This window comes from Haliaeetus albicilla, chromosome 1, assembly GCF_947461875.1.
Source record: "Haliaeetus albicilla chromosome 1, bHalAlb1.1, whole genome shotgun sequence".
Lineage (NCBI taxonomy): Eukaryota > Metazoa > Chordata > Aves > Accipitriformes > Accipitridae > Haliaeetus > Haliaeetus albicilla.
Window position 1 is genome coordinate 35,219,902 of NC_091483.1, and position 16,850 is coordinate 35,236,751.

The 16,850-nt window shown below is 38.8% G+C and overlaps 1 protein-coding gene across 6 annotated transcripts in view; it reads right to left on the bottom strand.

The window, feature by feature from the left end:
- The window catches only part of SH3D19 (SH3 domain containing 19), a 124,060-nt gene that overhangs the window by 69,455 nt on the left and 37,755 nt on the right, over positions 1-16,850 (bottom strand). The window lies entirely within an intron of this gene.

Sequence of the window (16,850 nt, forward strand, 5' to 3'; positions counted from 1 at the left end):
TCCTACTGAAATCTGCCTGCCATATGTTGCTTGTTATCAGTTTTCCCTGTTATGTACACAGCCACAACTTTGCAGTATTCAGACAAAACCTTCCCACTTCTAAAAAGATGGTGTGAATAAACCAGTAAGAAGGAAGAAAAGGTGTCAGAGCAATGTAAACACAGCGTCTAGGAGCTCTCCCCCTCAGCCCACGTCCAGTTGGCAGATCCACCACAGCATGGCCACACCACTGCAACCGGCTCATTCAGGAAATCAATGCAACTCCCTTTTCCCTTTTGTTTTATTGAAATGTTGAAACAGGAAACTTTTTTTTTTTTTAACACATTTTACTGCTAAACTTAGTGAAAGCACATCATCCACATGTACACTGGTCTTCCTAAAAAAGAACAGAGGGAAATGTAATCCTACAAGCACACCGTTAGCATTTTAAATTAGAAATAAAACCTGCACCTGTTTAAGGTTATTGTGAACTTAATCTTTTAAATTTGATTTAGTATCAAGTATAACAAGAGACTCAAAGAGCTGAATCTTTCAATTTAGTGCTTAAATTTTGCAGTTCTTGATGCTGTTTTAGCATTACATACAAGCACCAATTCAAGTGATGTCACACACCTCTAGAATATGAAAGTCCAGAAGAAAACAGGCAAACCTTTTTTTTTTTTATTAATACACACACACATGTACATATGTTACATTTAAACACACACACACACACAGATCCTATTCCTGCATTCTGCAGGCAAATCCTTGGCCTGCAGAAGCCAGGTCACAAAAGTGCATGTCCACAGCTGATTCTCTTTTACGCTATACATGTTACCTCAACAACTGAGAGATCTCTTTGTAATCTTTTCTAACAGAAAAAAGCAAGACAACTGTAGAGATGCAAGGATCTGAAAATCAAATCCTGCACTACCAATATTCCTCTATATCAAAGACATAAATTGCTATAAAACATTACGGGACATGATGTCTTTCTAGCACAATACTGTATATCCTTCAATTCTAAACTCTGGAAGCCAAAACCGCATGTCAGATTAGAGCAAACATTGAATGTTTGCTGGCCTAGCATGCACAATGAACAAACAGAGCAGTCTGCACTCCAGCATGGGAAATTTATAGGAAAAAATTCCACTTCCAGTGACAGATGATATCTTCCAGATGCAAGCTTCCACAGATGAGACACCAGTACTGTTCTTCCTACCCTTGTGTTGCTGAAGTAATACAAGTCCTTACTGTGTATGTAGCTATAGTCAAATAGGCTAGGAATTCCTAAGCAGCTAGTACTCACAAGCTAGAGAACTGGATTGTTTGATTCTAAGTTTATTTTGGCTAATGAACTGTTCTTGAAAATCAGCATCATCTCCCTAACCTGATAGAGGAGAACAGTGTGTAGTTCAGAATTTGTGCTAGCATGGCAGATCTGTTCTCGATTTACTGACAACTACCCTAGAGGTGGTGCAGTGCTACCATGTCTAATTTTACTACGGCAGATATTGCCAGATAACTCAGATAGCACAGACACAGAGCACAACGATGGTTCTTCCACAGACAGAAAAAGAAGTTCTTCCTGCGTGTCCTTCAATCCACAACTCCCATAGCCAGAGACTTGCAGTCTCTCAATCCATAAGAACTGACCATCCTCCAACCTCCCACAGTCCATACTTAAAGAGATTTTCTCCACTTCATACTATCATCTAATCTTTACAAAACCTTTGCTGCCCTTATACAAATACAGCCAGTGTCGGAGAAATACATCATCTTTGTTCAGCAGCAGGATACAGTGCAAGAAGTCAAGGAGCTGGCAGGTGGAGCAGATGAGGTGGAAGAAGTCAGATACTCCTGGCTGAGGTTGGGAAGACTGGCGCCAAGTTTTAAGCACTGCAGAAGAATTAAGGAAAGCATCAGCACACAAAGATCTGCTATTCATACCACAACTGTTTGGCAAATCAAGTGTTTATTTACAAAATCATGCTGTGTATCTTTCATCAATACCACGGACACATTATGCCTTTTTTCAGCATTCACAGATTGAGCAGCAGACAGAAATGTCATGTTCCAGTTGCTTTTAGAAAGGGTTAGATTTCTTTAACTGGTGATTCTCTTACCCTTTAAGCATGGGAAAATTATCTTATTTGTTTGTTTGCTTTTAATATGATAGAACAGTTTTTCTTCTCAAGAAAAATATAAACATAACCATCAGGAGAAAAATAACTGACACAACATTATTTCAGTTGCTCCACAAACTCAGAATAGCTTAAGTTTTTGCCAAAAAGACCACCAAAGCAGAAAACAATAGCTTTTATGGCATTCACTCTTGTCTCTGGAAGACAAGCAAAGAAAAGGAAAAAGGCAACTCACACCAAACAGAGTCATTGTTTTTCTCTGTTTATTTTGCTTCTTCAAAGTATCATGTTGCTAGGAGTAACTTCAACTGAAAAGCGTGCTCTCACTAGAAAAAAATTTAAGTATAAACATGAAATGCTGTTGAAAAATGAGTGGAAAGTTAATACACATTCTGCCGTTTCGAACTTGCAAAGCTGCTGAGGAACTTCCAATGCAACTACCTCCCGAGGCAGGTAATTTCCTACTCTTAACCCCATCTCACAGCTTGATCTCTTTTAAAAGCTGAACTGGCTGAAGGGAGCAAAGGGAGGCACATACCATTTCCATTTCTGGGAAATACTGTGTTTTTCATCTTAATTATGGGTCTTGAATTGAGCAGCCGCCAGAGGGGGCAGGACATCGTAACACTCTTCAGGAAGAGGTGTAGTTAGAGCAACCACCTGTCTCCATCTCTTGTTTATAGCCCCTGATGGCAGAGCACTGGTTTCATAATGAAAAGTAGCATGAGATGCTTGTAACAATACTTCTGTAACAATGGAAAACCTCTAGATAAACCAAGCAATGGGAACAGTGTGCTCTTAAGCAGTGCTGGGAACACCAAAATACAAAATATACAGAGAAGTCATAGTCTCAGAATAGCAATTGCTGAAAGAGGCTATACAACTTCCCCCAATCAGAATGCATTAATCCCCAATGAGCATACTTTTGTAAGCTTCCAGGCCTTAACAAACCTACACACCAAGATCAATGCAGCAGCTTTACAGTCCGTCATGTAGAAATGCAACGGCTCCTACCATTGTTTTAGTAACATGTATCTTGACTATTACCCATCTGATCATAACTAAATGGTCCAACAGTCCCCATTAGCCAACCGCATTAGATCAAGAGCCCCAAATTTCCATTTCAAATTGCCAACGTGGATGGGGCCCTCAGTCAAACTAAACTGCACATTTTCTGGGATAAAGGTCTGCTTTTGTGCAGGATTGTCAATGTTAGTTGCTTTATTTGCACTGAGATAAGCAATAACTGCCAGTAATACTGCAATCTTTTTGTCTTCCATTCTGTTAAGGCACACTGTGGCTCACAGCAACTCTTCATTCTTTTTAGCACTTCTCTCAGGTAAGGAGTCAGAACAACACAAGTTAATTCCACTGTATAGAATCTACTATAAATTTCACTCAATTTTATTAGGAACTGCTATACAACAAAACCCATAAAACTGAACATATATTTATGTATTTTAGTATCGTAACAGCAGAGTCCCTTATCAGTTGTTTAAAAGGCAGAAGGCTCAAGGAGAGATTAATGAGAGGCTTGGAAGAAACTTTTTTCATTTAGTTTATGTATAGCTTTCCCTTTACTCCAAAAGGCCACAAAAACAGGACACACTCAAAGCTTATAATTGTAAAGGCAGACAGTTTTTATACTTGCTTTGAATTCTACAGTATGCTGCTGAATTCCAGAGCAGTACACTGCAAGAAAAAAATACATTATAACCCCCCCAAATGAAATTACACTAGTCTGTCAGTTTTAATACTAAACAGTAACCAAATCTTGTAAGGACAAAGCATTCCTGCAGGTTTTCATACTTGGTGTAATGCTTTTTTCCCCCACCCTTAAGCATGACTGATATATGGCTGGGAGGGGACCCCAACACATACCTAAGAACGCACTGAACCTCTGTGGTTGAGTATTCAACCTTGAAACCTACTGACCACCATAAAGCTTGTAATTATCCAAACACCATATTCTTTAACTTGCTAAAGAGATTAGCAATAAACTATAATAATCTTTAAAGCCTTTTGTGCACTTGTACAATATATAAGTGAAAAGAAAATTTATTGGACAGAGGCCACATTTGCCAGTGCTACATTTGCTGCTAATTTGTTCTTGTCACTCTGAATTTCCACCCCCTCATTCTTGCTCCTATGTTACTCCTTCATTGCAACAGCAAAAGTGTGCATGCATTAGTGGGAACATACATGCCAGCATAAGAGCGCGCCTAATGCAGAAACAAGAGAGAAAGGAAACAGACTGTGTAAGCTCTTACTGCTTCTAAAAAAGGTCCATGTTGTAAGAACCTAGACCAAACCAAGCACTGGGAACAGGTCTTGTTCTCAGGCTGTGAATGATAAAGTATATAGGCAATCAAATATACGAAGCATATGCATATGTTACCACACTTGTACCTTTTACCACACTTGTTTAAGAAGGAAATTTAGGAGACAATTGTTTCTAAAGCTCTTTTTTCAAGAAATGAGCAACTCCTGAAAGTACAAATCTGCACATCTTCATACAAGACATCCCAGCTGATCAGTGCAATGTAATTCTTAGATTATGTACTTCAGGTACAAGCAGACATAGGTATCTGCACACCGCCAGAATCACAGTGGGAGCTACTCAAGACAAGCCGTACTACTTAATTTTTTTTGCTACTTTCATGAGGAAAATGCCAATTGGCTCAACTTTTTGATAGACAAAAGATTTATAATCACAAAATACCTTCCTCTCTAGGCATTTCAGAAATGTTAGATCTACATTTCTGAAAAACATTTCTCTGATGCTGCTAGCATTGCCTATAAAAAGAAATTACCTTTCAAGAGCATGCTACTATCTCTTTCTTCCCAAATCAGAGGTTCAGCATGCCTGTAGAGGCTCTGCATATTCCTCAACTAGACAACAGAGCTCAGAGCCTTATGGTACGGTATGTCTGCCTGCCATAGGGTCCTGATACACAACACGCAATAAATGCAATACAGTTACACATGTGTAAAACTTGTGGTTCCTACATTGTACTAACAGAGCATCTTATAAACATTCATACGCCATATCCAAAATCCAAATGTATTCAATTCTTTTTCTCCTCAGGGGTTTGCCCTGCTTGTGGACCAGCACAACCAGCACCAAAAGTACAGCTCTGAACACCTGTGCATAGGTGCACTTACCTGTCACAACATGCCCCTTACCACACTAATTTAGGGCACACTCTATGCCTGGAGACCTGAAATATGCACAGAGAAATAGTGCTATTGAGTGACTGAGCCAATCATGATAAAAGGCTTTCTGAAAATAATATAAAAAGAACCATTTTCTTTAAGTATTCTGCAGGGCATTTAGTTTGTTTGTTTTGGATTTTTTCCTGTTAAACAGCAGTTTCTTAAACTTGTGCATTCCTGGCCACAGGCAGGATAATCTGAGGCTATGACTGCAGGGAATATCACTTCCACCATTTAAGCAGTTTCCTTTGACCTACACAGCACAAAAGCATGTGTTGTAGAAACAGCCTTTATTGTATACGTTTTAGATAATCATTTACAATTTTTGATAAATCACACCCTACCTTCAAAAGACATAATCTCCGTCTACTATGCTATATAGTAAGAATATTTATTCTTGGACATAAAACACTTTGCAAATTTCACCGTTCCCACTCTCCCTGCCAACCTAACAATCCTGTCCCATTGGGCAATTAAGTTTTCTGAATTTGCTTACCCTAAACAATGTTTTGATTGTTGAGATGGCAAACCTCAACAACAAATGTCTCCAGTGTAACCTTATGCATTATGCACTTGGTAGTTAAGCCTTATTTAATGTGCGCAAGACATGGATTCACCATAAAGTGCTGAATAGCAATATCAGCAGAAGATACTCCCACTTTTGTAACACAGGAAACTAATTCAGCTTTAAAATAAACAAACAAGAAGAATCCTTTCTGGATTATTTCATCCCGTGAAGCCACTGACAGCAATAGAGATGACACTGCTTCCAATTTAGGAATTGGACATTATGGTGAGTGGAAGTAAGGGCATAAGTCTGCACTTTGGGAGGAATTTGGAGACTAGCAGGATGAAATGATGCAGAGAGAAATAAAATTACTCATTAAAAGAAAAGATTGTAACACACTCAACCATAAAAGAAAAACCTCTATAAAACCAGAAGAACTGTACCATGCAAATAACTATATTTATTTCTCTTAAGATACCACTGAAATACTCAATAGCTTGTTCTTTAAATATTTTGTGGTCCCTTGTCACTATTTATGATGAAAGAATCCCAAAATTGTTTACCCAGTCCACATAAAGACACCTAACAAGAACATTCTTAAACCTCAATGATTTTGTTGCAAGTACTGATTTTCTATAGAAGTGCATTTGAAATTAGCCTATTAACAAAATGTTTTCCTCCAGTGACATTGGTAATACTGCCCAACAGCCATACAGAAATACAAAATTCTGGGAAAGTGAATGTAGCAATTGCTTCTCACATGCACTGGATTTTTCTTAAGTACCACAAAATGGATTATTCCCAAAAAGGTCTCTTGCACTTTATCATAAAAGAAAGATTACAAGATCTACAAACATCATAAAAGGGATTAATTCAAAGGCATAAAAATTGATTTGTTTAATAATGTTGGTATATACCAATAAATTGTTGCAATCTGAGATAACCCTCATCCATTAGCATTGGGCACATGCTTAAAACTTGTGCAACTTTAAGATAGTATTCCACAGAACAGGAAGCCCAGCACTTTTCTATTCTTGAAACATGTCGTATTTTAATGCATGTTATTTGATAACGTAAACATCAGCATCCAAAATTAATTTTTTAAGATGCGAGTCACCTGGCATTCTGAAGACATTTTACTGAGGTGTAAGATGAGTTTATCCACATCTACTCCAAGTGAAGTGTTAAACATATACCAAATCCCCTTTAAGGTACCTCAGACTCCTTCGTTACTGGTGTAACGTGTGCATGTAAATCTGCATACATGTGCTCTTTGGTCCTTGAGGACCATCCTGACCAGAAGTCACTGTGTACAGCTGGATTCCTTGCACTGTGATTTTACCTCATGCAGAAGGCGTGTCTGTGCAATAAATCTGATTGCTCTGTAGCCACATCTTTTGCATCAGGCCGGTCCATGGGAAAATGAAGGTGTGCAGACTCATCTGACCAACACTGAATTAGGGTCTTATACAACTTGAGATAGGAAGTTGAAAGGGGAGCCCAGTTCAAACAGTGGGAGCACATCAGAAGTCCTGGCTAATCGGTAAAAGTGCCAAAGAGCAGAAGATGACTGAGGAAGTCCATGGGTCCTCAATGACTGTGACAAGGACAGAAAAGATGCAGTCACTGGACACCAGTGCCATTGCCTTCTTAACACAGGTCCACTTGCCTAACCAGTGGGGAACATACATATATTCTCCCAAGCTCCAAAAGAGAAGAAAATAACAATGTTTTATAAAGAAGGAGGACAGGAGGAAAGAAGAGGGGCACAACAAGGAAATAGTAAGTCGTGAAACAGAAACACCACCTGCTGTGATGAAAGAGAGGCAGGCAATCCTTCCAGAGCACAGGGCTTTTATATCACTTCATAAGAACTTCAAGCATGCTCAGTAAAAATGAGTATGGATCACAACACACAGCTTGGTGTATTATTTTTAATTAAAAACTGAAAACATGGTTGAATTCAACACAATTGACAAAACATATACAAATCATAATAAAAATACTGTGTCTCTGTGTACAAAATGAAAGCTGTAAGTCACAATTCTAAGAAATGCATTATAAACAACCACTCATATTACATGCATACACCTTTCATTCTTCACATGTGGCCCCTGTACTTCAGGCAAGAGCTGACTGCACCTAACTCTGGGCTCCTGAGAAGTTACAGTATTTCACGGAGCCTTCTCATTTGTTTTTTCCAAATGTTTAGCCGTTGGACTTCTTACAGCCTCTCAAAAAATACACAATATAAAAAGCAGCTATCATAAAAGTAATTTTTTAGCTGCTTCCAGCCCTGACATCAGGTTAGTGCATCTTGTTGTCAGTCTTCTAAATGCAAATTCCACCCATTCTGTTGCTACTCACGGTAACATGAAGCAGTTTCCCTACTGCCCAATGAGAGGCTGCAAAACCCATAAAGCAGCCTTAAATGAAGAAGCAAAAGGATGTCAAAGCCATAAGCATCCAGAAACCCTCAAAACAAGGGATCCTGTGTTTACTGCAGATAAACCCATGGTTCCTGTGCACGCTGGTAATGCTGGCAGAGACTGTTTGATTTCTTTGGTACCTTGGAGAAATACCTCTCCTCCCACACGCTCCCAGACCTCTCCTCTTGCCACTCCCGTGCACACACCAAAAAGGCCTACAGATCCTGTCAGAGGCATCCAGCCTCTGTAAATACACTAATAAGTACCTCTACATTGCTACAGTGCCAAGAGTAAAATACCATAATGACACACCTCAATTAAATTGTTCTTAAAAACTGATCCACCAACATCAAGCTAGTGGACAGCAATTAGAGAAATGAAGCGTGCCTAACGTCACGGCAGCAGCTACTGTGCATTTCCCAGAGATGATATTGGTTATCTACAGCAAGCTTTGCACACCAGCACAGAAAAAGTGATTTTGTCATCGTGAAGTTACGCCCATGAGTGCTGGATACATGAGGTCTGCAGCATTATCCTATCTCATCGTTCAGCGATACCTGTCCCACACTGTTAGTGACACTCTTCCAAGCACTGTCTTTACCTGCTTCAACAGGGTGTCCCACCCTCAGGAACTCCATTCTCAGGTGAACTTCTTCATTCCAGTCTGGAGACCACTGGGTGTTTCGTCAGACATACTTGCAAAGGTTGACAAGCTTATGACAAATGCCAAAGCTTACAGCATTTGCCGTAAGATAAACTGTGGCACCTGACAATACTGTTCTCAAAGAAGGAGAGAGATTTCTTCCAAAACTTTTACTTTGATCCAAAGTCCCACATTTCTATTAGTTTCTGTACCCTATATTTACAATACGGACAGTTACACAATGAATACAGCACGCTGACAGAGCAATTTATTATGAGAAAGTTATCAAAATGCTGACCTTGCTTCCAGGCGTTTATGTCCCATCGCTACAACAGGATAAGCCAACAGTATTTTAATAATGAATAACATCACAGCACACTGTACACTCAAAAATTCTTGTAAATGATTTAGCACAGATGTGCACAACCTGAATCAATTTTCATGTGTAGATCTGTGACATTGAGTGCTCAGGTTTTAATGCAAGACAGAGTGCATGATGAATACAAATTTATCACCTTAAGAAAACAATTTATATTCATTTTAGCTTATCTCTTATAAATAGAAGCAAAATGTTATAGCTGAACAAAAAAAATCAAATGGCTTCTTTTACGCATGCAATATTCTGTCTAGAAGCAGAATGGATCAGAAACCCCTTTGTAGGAAACACAGTGCTTGAAAATTTACTGAAGTTTTTAAAAGTGTAAATCACCATGCTGAAAACCATCTTTAAAAAGCAAAATATAGAGAAATTTATCATCACAATTCAGGAACTAGTGAATACCCAGTAAAAATACCAACCAGCAAGTAAAAGGTAGTAACTGATTTTATATAATCAATAATTGTGTTCCTTACTACCATGTAAGATTTTAAGATCAAAGTGTAAGTGGATTCAAAAAAAGGAATCAAACTTATGAAAGATAAATCCATTGGCAACAATTTAGCAGGGCCTTTCACATGCAGCTTCCAAGAAGTTGCTAAGACATTGACTGCAGAGAGGAAGGAATCTCTCTTGGAAGTAAATATTGAATCCTAAGAGATGTTTCTTGCATACTTCCCAAAAGACATTTGTAGGCAATTGTAAGAAACAGGTTCATCATCTCATCATCTGAGAAGATGAACCTTTTGTCTGATCCAGTATGATGTTCCTAAGGACATGAAAATTATAAAATTCTTGTTCCATGTTTTTTTTCAGTTTGCGCAGTGGGGCACATATGAGCTACTATCACAGCTCTGAAAGGCTGAGGCAGTACAACCTATTAGTTATAGGGCTGACAATGTCAATAATTTGAAATCTTCTGCACTTTCTGATCTGATCCCATTTGCTCCAAAAGCCTGAACAAGCTGACTGAGGTGGTGACTCACACACAAAATAAATACAACAACCTCTTAAAAAGCTTAGGGAAAAAAAGGCAGTAGGAAAGAAAATGAACAATAAGATCTGTTGCATTCAGCTTCTACTACGGTGTGAACATTTTCAGCCTTGCTTTCATCCAGCCCTTCAAACTGGACCCAAATACAGCTACATACAGCCATAGAAAGCAGGTATAGATTTGTTTTGTAACATATGCAAGACCTCATAAACCAATTAAGTTCATCTTCGAAGCATCTTATTTAGAATTCCATTAAATCTTGTAAGAAGATGCTAAATTCTCAAGTCAGAACGTCAAATTGATGTTTTTAGAATAACACACACAATCCATATAAATGTCTGCTGATTTGCACCACCACCTGAAGCAGTTAGTGTAACACAGCACTACATCAGATGGTCAATTTAAAAATACCAACATCCATAAAAACCTGTGTCTTTCAAAATTCATAAAATGTTGAGGGGAAAAAAGGAAGTTTTCCTGCTAAGTGCCATCAACCACTAAATCTATGCTTTCCTGCAAAACTTATTTTTGTCCTTCACTGAAGGGAACGATGCTTGCCAAGCATAAACCACAGATAAACAGATGATATATTGTCTTCCCAAGTCTGCTGTTGGAATGCTTCAGTAACTTTGGTGCATGTTGTTTTTCAAGAGAAGAGTAAAAATCTTGGCCAGCAATGAAGCCAGTGCTTCCACTTCATTTTTGGACAGTTTGAGAACCTGAATAAGCGAGGCAGGACTGCGCAATGAGAAGGCTGAAGGGGCCAGACTTCTTTAGTCTGGCAAAGAGGAGGCAAAAGAGCTATGTAACAACAGCACGCAGCTACTTGAAGGGTAGCAACAAAGATCCCAAAAGCAAACTCTTCCTGGTGTTAGTCGACAGTGGCTTGGGAGGTTCAGGTTGAATATGAGGAAAAATTCCTTCACTAGGAGAAGTGAAGCACTTGCAGCACTGAAGCAGGTTTCCCGCTGAGGCTGCAAATCCCTCTCTGTTAGGAGACTTTTCAAGACACAGCTAGGCAAAGCCTTGGCTGGATGGATCTAACCTCGGCAACAGTCCTGTTCAAGCAGGACACTCTCTTCCAGCCAACACTTCCATGGCCATAAACACAAAATCATCAAAGCAAAGAAACTAAACCATGCTAAATGTAAAGCACTGTATTTAACTATAGGTAATAAGCATCAAGAGAAGTTTATGTCCAATGGCTTTAAGTGCTATCAAAATAAAATTTCTTTTCATACTGCACATATTGTATGAGATACTTATTGAAACAACACACACAGAACTACATCAACTTTTAATGGAGAGAGTGTCAACACTGCTTCTCCATTTCTGATTTTAAATCAAGGTTATACTGTCAAAAGTAAACATTGACAAATTTATTTACAAATATTAAAGTTTTTTTCCATCTGTAAACAACAACGACTATGGTAAAAGCTTCTTGCAATGAGGTTATGACTCGTTCTGCTCTTTGCTGTCCATCCCCATTCTTTATGTAACAACCCTGATTTATCCTTTGTTACCTTGACAGGAAATGATTGCCTGCAACACAGTTAACAGCACGGTCTTCCGGCAGTAACTCAATGGGTTATTCTCTGGCTACAAACTCACTGCTCCTTATGCAAAGATACATTTTTGTGCCTTGCTTTGGCTATAACCTAAATGAAGAAGGTCCATTTCATCACTTAATAATAATACTTATTATTATTTGTCCTTCTACAGTTTCATTGGCTAGGGAATGACCCTGTTGACTATCAGAAGTTATTCTGTTATTTTCCTTAGAGCAGCCTTCATTTTTAGAAGGGTTGTTTCTTCAGAAGACATGACATTCTTTGTGGTTCAGTCTACACTCTTGGCCAAGTAACTGTAAGCAGGTTTTTTTTCTTGCCACTGACAGCACACTTGAATTTCAAGATATGTTGGTGAATTTTGACACATAGGCTACATTATTTAACTTCCACAAAAGCTTTAGTTAGTATCTTATGTTTACCTTAAGCAAGCTACATTCAAAGACTCTGTAATTTAGTGGAAATGTGTGCAGTATCTTCAACAGGCTATGGGAAAGGCCTAATCAGGTAATCTTTTTAATACTTACATGATACAATATATTAGCACCAGTTAGAGATTATTACAGAAGAATTACATTATTTGTGCTCTTCAATTTTTTTACTGTGGTGGTGCCTCAAGCAATTATTAAAACTGAAGCCCTTGAGCCTGCATTGGGACTACAAAAACAAAACAGACTGAATCCCAGGAGAAAGAGGGAAGAGATGCCCAGCTGGCAACCAACTCTGCTACTTCTTGAACTTGTGAGCCAACTGATTAAATAAATAAATAAAAGCAAATACCCGCTCCCACCCCCCCAACTCTCCTATCAGCCCTCTTTTTAAGGGCTTCTTGTGTACACGTGGACAGACTAGCAGATCGTAGGTAGACCTTCTGCATTTATTCAAGACAGCTGATCTGCTCCATCGGGATTTTTTTTTTCTTCTCTCAGTAAGAGATGATAAATGATTACTGTTGCTATGGACAATCAAAACAATTTCCAGATAGCTGTGTGAAGGACACAAGCATGCAGACAAAGAAGTTTCCAGCTGAACAATGCTGACTTCTGTTCTGTAAGATGCAGATCTTTCCACTTCTTAAATATAAGATTTAGTTAAGATTTTAAGAACACAGCTACTAACTCTTAGAGCCACCGTTTTCCTAATCATGCTTCCTCTCTGCTCCAGGGTCACTGGCACCCCTTGGGAAGTACTAACATCAAGCTGCTCATGTTAATGATCCAGTGAACCCTAAAAGGACATCATCACTTAATCAGTCTCAGACTTAAGAATTTCATGAAGAATTTCAGACCATCTTATTTTTTACTTCTTAAAGCCAAACACGTATTTTGCATTAACATGGGAACAACTGCTGAACATTCTTGTATCAAATTCTTCATTTATCTGTAAAAAGTCCATGATGCCTGCAAATTAATGTTCACTGAATTTCATCAGACACACTACACAAATGTACCCCCATAACCTCTCAGCATGTTGAGTAGAGAAATATTCAACATTAATTTGTTATATTGGACACAGCTCATTGTTCTCAGCTTCCAAAACAAGTCAGCACCAGTTTGATGTGGGAGTTGTGGGAGTGTAAAGAATTGATCCAACTCTGAGCTAGATCTTGTTTTGGCAAAAAAAAACCCAAAGCACTTAGTCAATCAACCAACCAAAAATAGATTATTTCACCCATAATCTAAAATTGCCCACTAGAGTTGAAAAAGTTCCAGAAAACATCTGAAATACTACAGAGAAACAGGAAGGGGGGAGGGGCGGGGAAGGCAGGGGGCACACAAACAGAAAGAAAACAGAGATGTTCAGTAAGCATAGCAAAACTCGTGTGCAAAATTTACAGCTGCTGTGTGCGAACAAATCACAGACAAGCATTTGTGATAAGTAAAACAGAGCAATATTAAATTATGTCAAAGCCTTTCCTTGTATTATTGACCATCTGTACTTTTAACCACACATTAAAGTACTAATCACAATAGCTTTTCATTATGAACTCAAATAAATTTCATTATTGACTTCTGTATTTGGCAATTTTATTTTATTTTTAAGTAAGGAGACATCTGCCACATTCACAATGGGCTATTCTTTCTCCAGGAACACTGACCAGAATTCAAAGTGAAATAACACAGATACTGAATATGTTAAAAATTTCTTGTGCACTTTAGATAATATCAGAATACTAAGATACTCCCTCAGGCCTAATGCAGCAGCAAGGACACATAATCACAGAATAGTTTGGGTTGGAAGAGACCTTCAAAGATCATCTAGTCCAACCCCAATTAACCAATGCAGTTCATAACTAAGATTTACTATATTCACTATAAACTTTCCTGCAAGTCCACTTATTTTAGTCAGTAGTCACGGAATAAAAATCTAGTCAGAATATGAAAGTACACCAGATTAAGGTCCAAAGTCAAACTGAAGAGAGCCAGTAAGTCTATGGGGAAATAGGATATTAGTTTAGTTTGGTGGTGGTGGTGGTTGTTTGGGGTTTTTTTTGTTTCCACTTTATTAAAAACAAACTAAATAAAAATACTAACATTCTAAACAAAAAAAATCCAGTGTTCTCTATTACTTCCCAGAGCAATGATGTATGTGACAGAAATATGAAACAAGGGGGATAGAAATCAATCACGTTATTTTACTTATTTATATTACAGTAAAGAAACCTAAAGGTTTCCAGCAAGACTGGCTTCCTTTCCCACAGCAGGTGACCAGATGATTCAGTTTAATGAACCTATGCAGCTAATTTTATTCTTCTCAAGTTTTTAAAGAACATATCCTAGTTCTCCTCCCTATCACTTAAAAAACCCCTGTACATATAAAAAAAATAATGAAACAATCAGAATTTTCTCAAAGGGAAAATAATTTCATTAGAAGAGTCTCAAACTGCTCTACTTAATATCTTCTCGCAGGTTTTCCAGAGCATGCTAATTAAAAAGCTTTCTTGAATTCAGAGAAAACAATTCCATCGTCATGACATGCAGTGGGGTAAAAACAGGCAGTCAGACAAGTCAGCTGAGCTATCTATGACAACTCCATGGACAAGGACAGTTCTGCCCATCTCATCTTCATATGTCTCCAAGTTTTCATTCCCTGCTTTAACATCAGCTCTGGCACTTGTCTAGTGCTTAAGCAAGCCTCTTCAGCTGTTAAACCAGTAAAAAAGCCCCCAACCCAATCCAGCAAAAAACCCCAACCACCCAACCAACCCCCTCCACCCAACCAAATAAATAACACCACATGAGTAGATCTCTAACAGCTCTCAGGCTGCAGTTTCACAGCAACCTAAGCCAAACTAACTCCTGGCATAGTCTCTTACCTCCCTCCGGCTGCATGTTCCTACTCTTTCCCTTGTGCCAGCTTCAACATTCATTAGAACTTGTACAAAACCATTCCAGCAAGCTGAATCAGCAGGCTCCCATCCACTGAAGAGAACAAGAAAAATAGCTCTCTGTTCAGCCAACGCACCAGAACAGGTTGGTGCAGGTCCTAGCGAGCACAAGGGCTCAAAGAAAGGTCTCAGCAGCCACCAGGTAGATCAGCCCAGGCTGCCACCAAACCACAACTTCAGTGACTTCACTCACCAACAGGTCAGACAAGCAGCAGAGCTGACACAGGAGAAAGAACAGAAGTGCACATCCACGAAAGAAATCACACCTCTAGCAGCGGCAAGCTGTTAGATTAGTTTAGCTGGCTTCATCCTACAGTATCTGGCATAGCACAACTGTGACTAGCTTCAAAGGAAAATACTACTACTTCATTCTGGTCTCCTGTGTTCTGGTCCTCCAATAAAACAGTGCTAATTACATGTCTGAGTGTTTAGTAAGTCAGAAGCATTTGTGAACTTTCACCTTTCAAGTACCACTTTGCATACACACCTTGTATGTGCAGGACAAAGGTAAGCAACTGTCCTTATGCACTTTCATGCATAAGCTGAGCATACCAGAAGTCTAAGTTGTTCGCATTCACAATTAGTTTAACAGACTGAAATGCTTAAATTGAGAGTCTGCTAAGATGCAACTACATTTCTTAAACCCTGCAAAAATATCCAATGGGTTATTTAACACCTACTTACGTTACCATTTTGGCAGTGTAACTACATATGACACCTCAAAAAAACCCCACTTATTTTCAATAGGTTTGTAAATAAAGGTATAAGAGACTTGTCAAGTAAGGGAAGAACAGCAAACTCATCCACCTCAGGCGATATTCTTCACGGATGCCTTAAGAATGCTCTGCTGGGAGTCTGTGCCATTGTCCACTGTAGAGTCTTGCAAACAGATGGAAAGAAGGTGAGCCAGCTAAAGCAGAATGCTGTTCATTCACACATACTTTTCACTAGTAAGGTAAACAGTGCCCGACCCACTTCAAAGGGGCGTTGTCAGGACAAAGTAATAATAAAAATAAAAAAAAGAACCCAGGCCCTTTATTACTGATTAGTAGCATTGTGCCAAAGACAAACTCTAGGAACAAGCTTTGTTTCACAAGAAAGCGGCAAAGATTATATACATATATAATGTCCATCAAACCAATTATGTGTTTTCTGCTAATAAAAATCTCCAAAAGAAACACCTTTAAGAAGCAGACATCATAACTAGCAGCATGAACATTTAGCCATTGAGGAAACCATAGAGCAATCAACACTTTTTTATTTGCACCCTACCCTAGACAAGGTGAAACCCTGCACACGTGCCAAGCCACAATAGTTTCAACAGGCTCCTACTAATCCCGCACCTGTCCAGATATGTGGTGACATACCTAGGGTCACTGGAAGCCATAGCGCCTGCCTGTTGCAAGTTTTCTTCTGTGATCCTCCAAACTGCTGTGTTTTTGCCATCTACGAGGGGACACTAAATTTCTTGTTGCTCAAATGGATGCAAAACCACATGAATTGTATAAGTTACTACATCATTAAGGTTGTATCATAATTATTAAAAATCAGAATATTTGAAATTCAACTTTAAACATGCAGTGCGGCTGAGATCTTCTCTGGAAA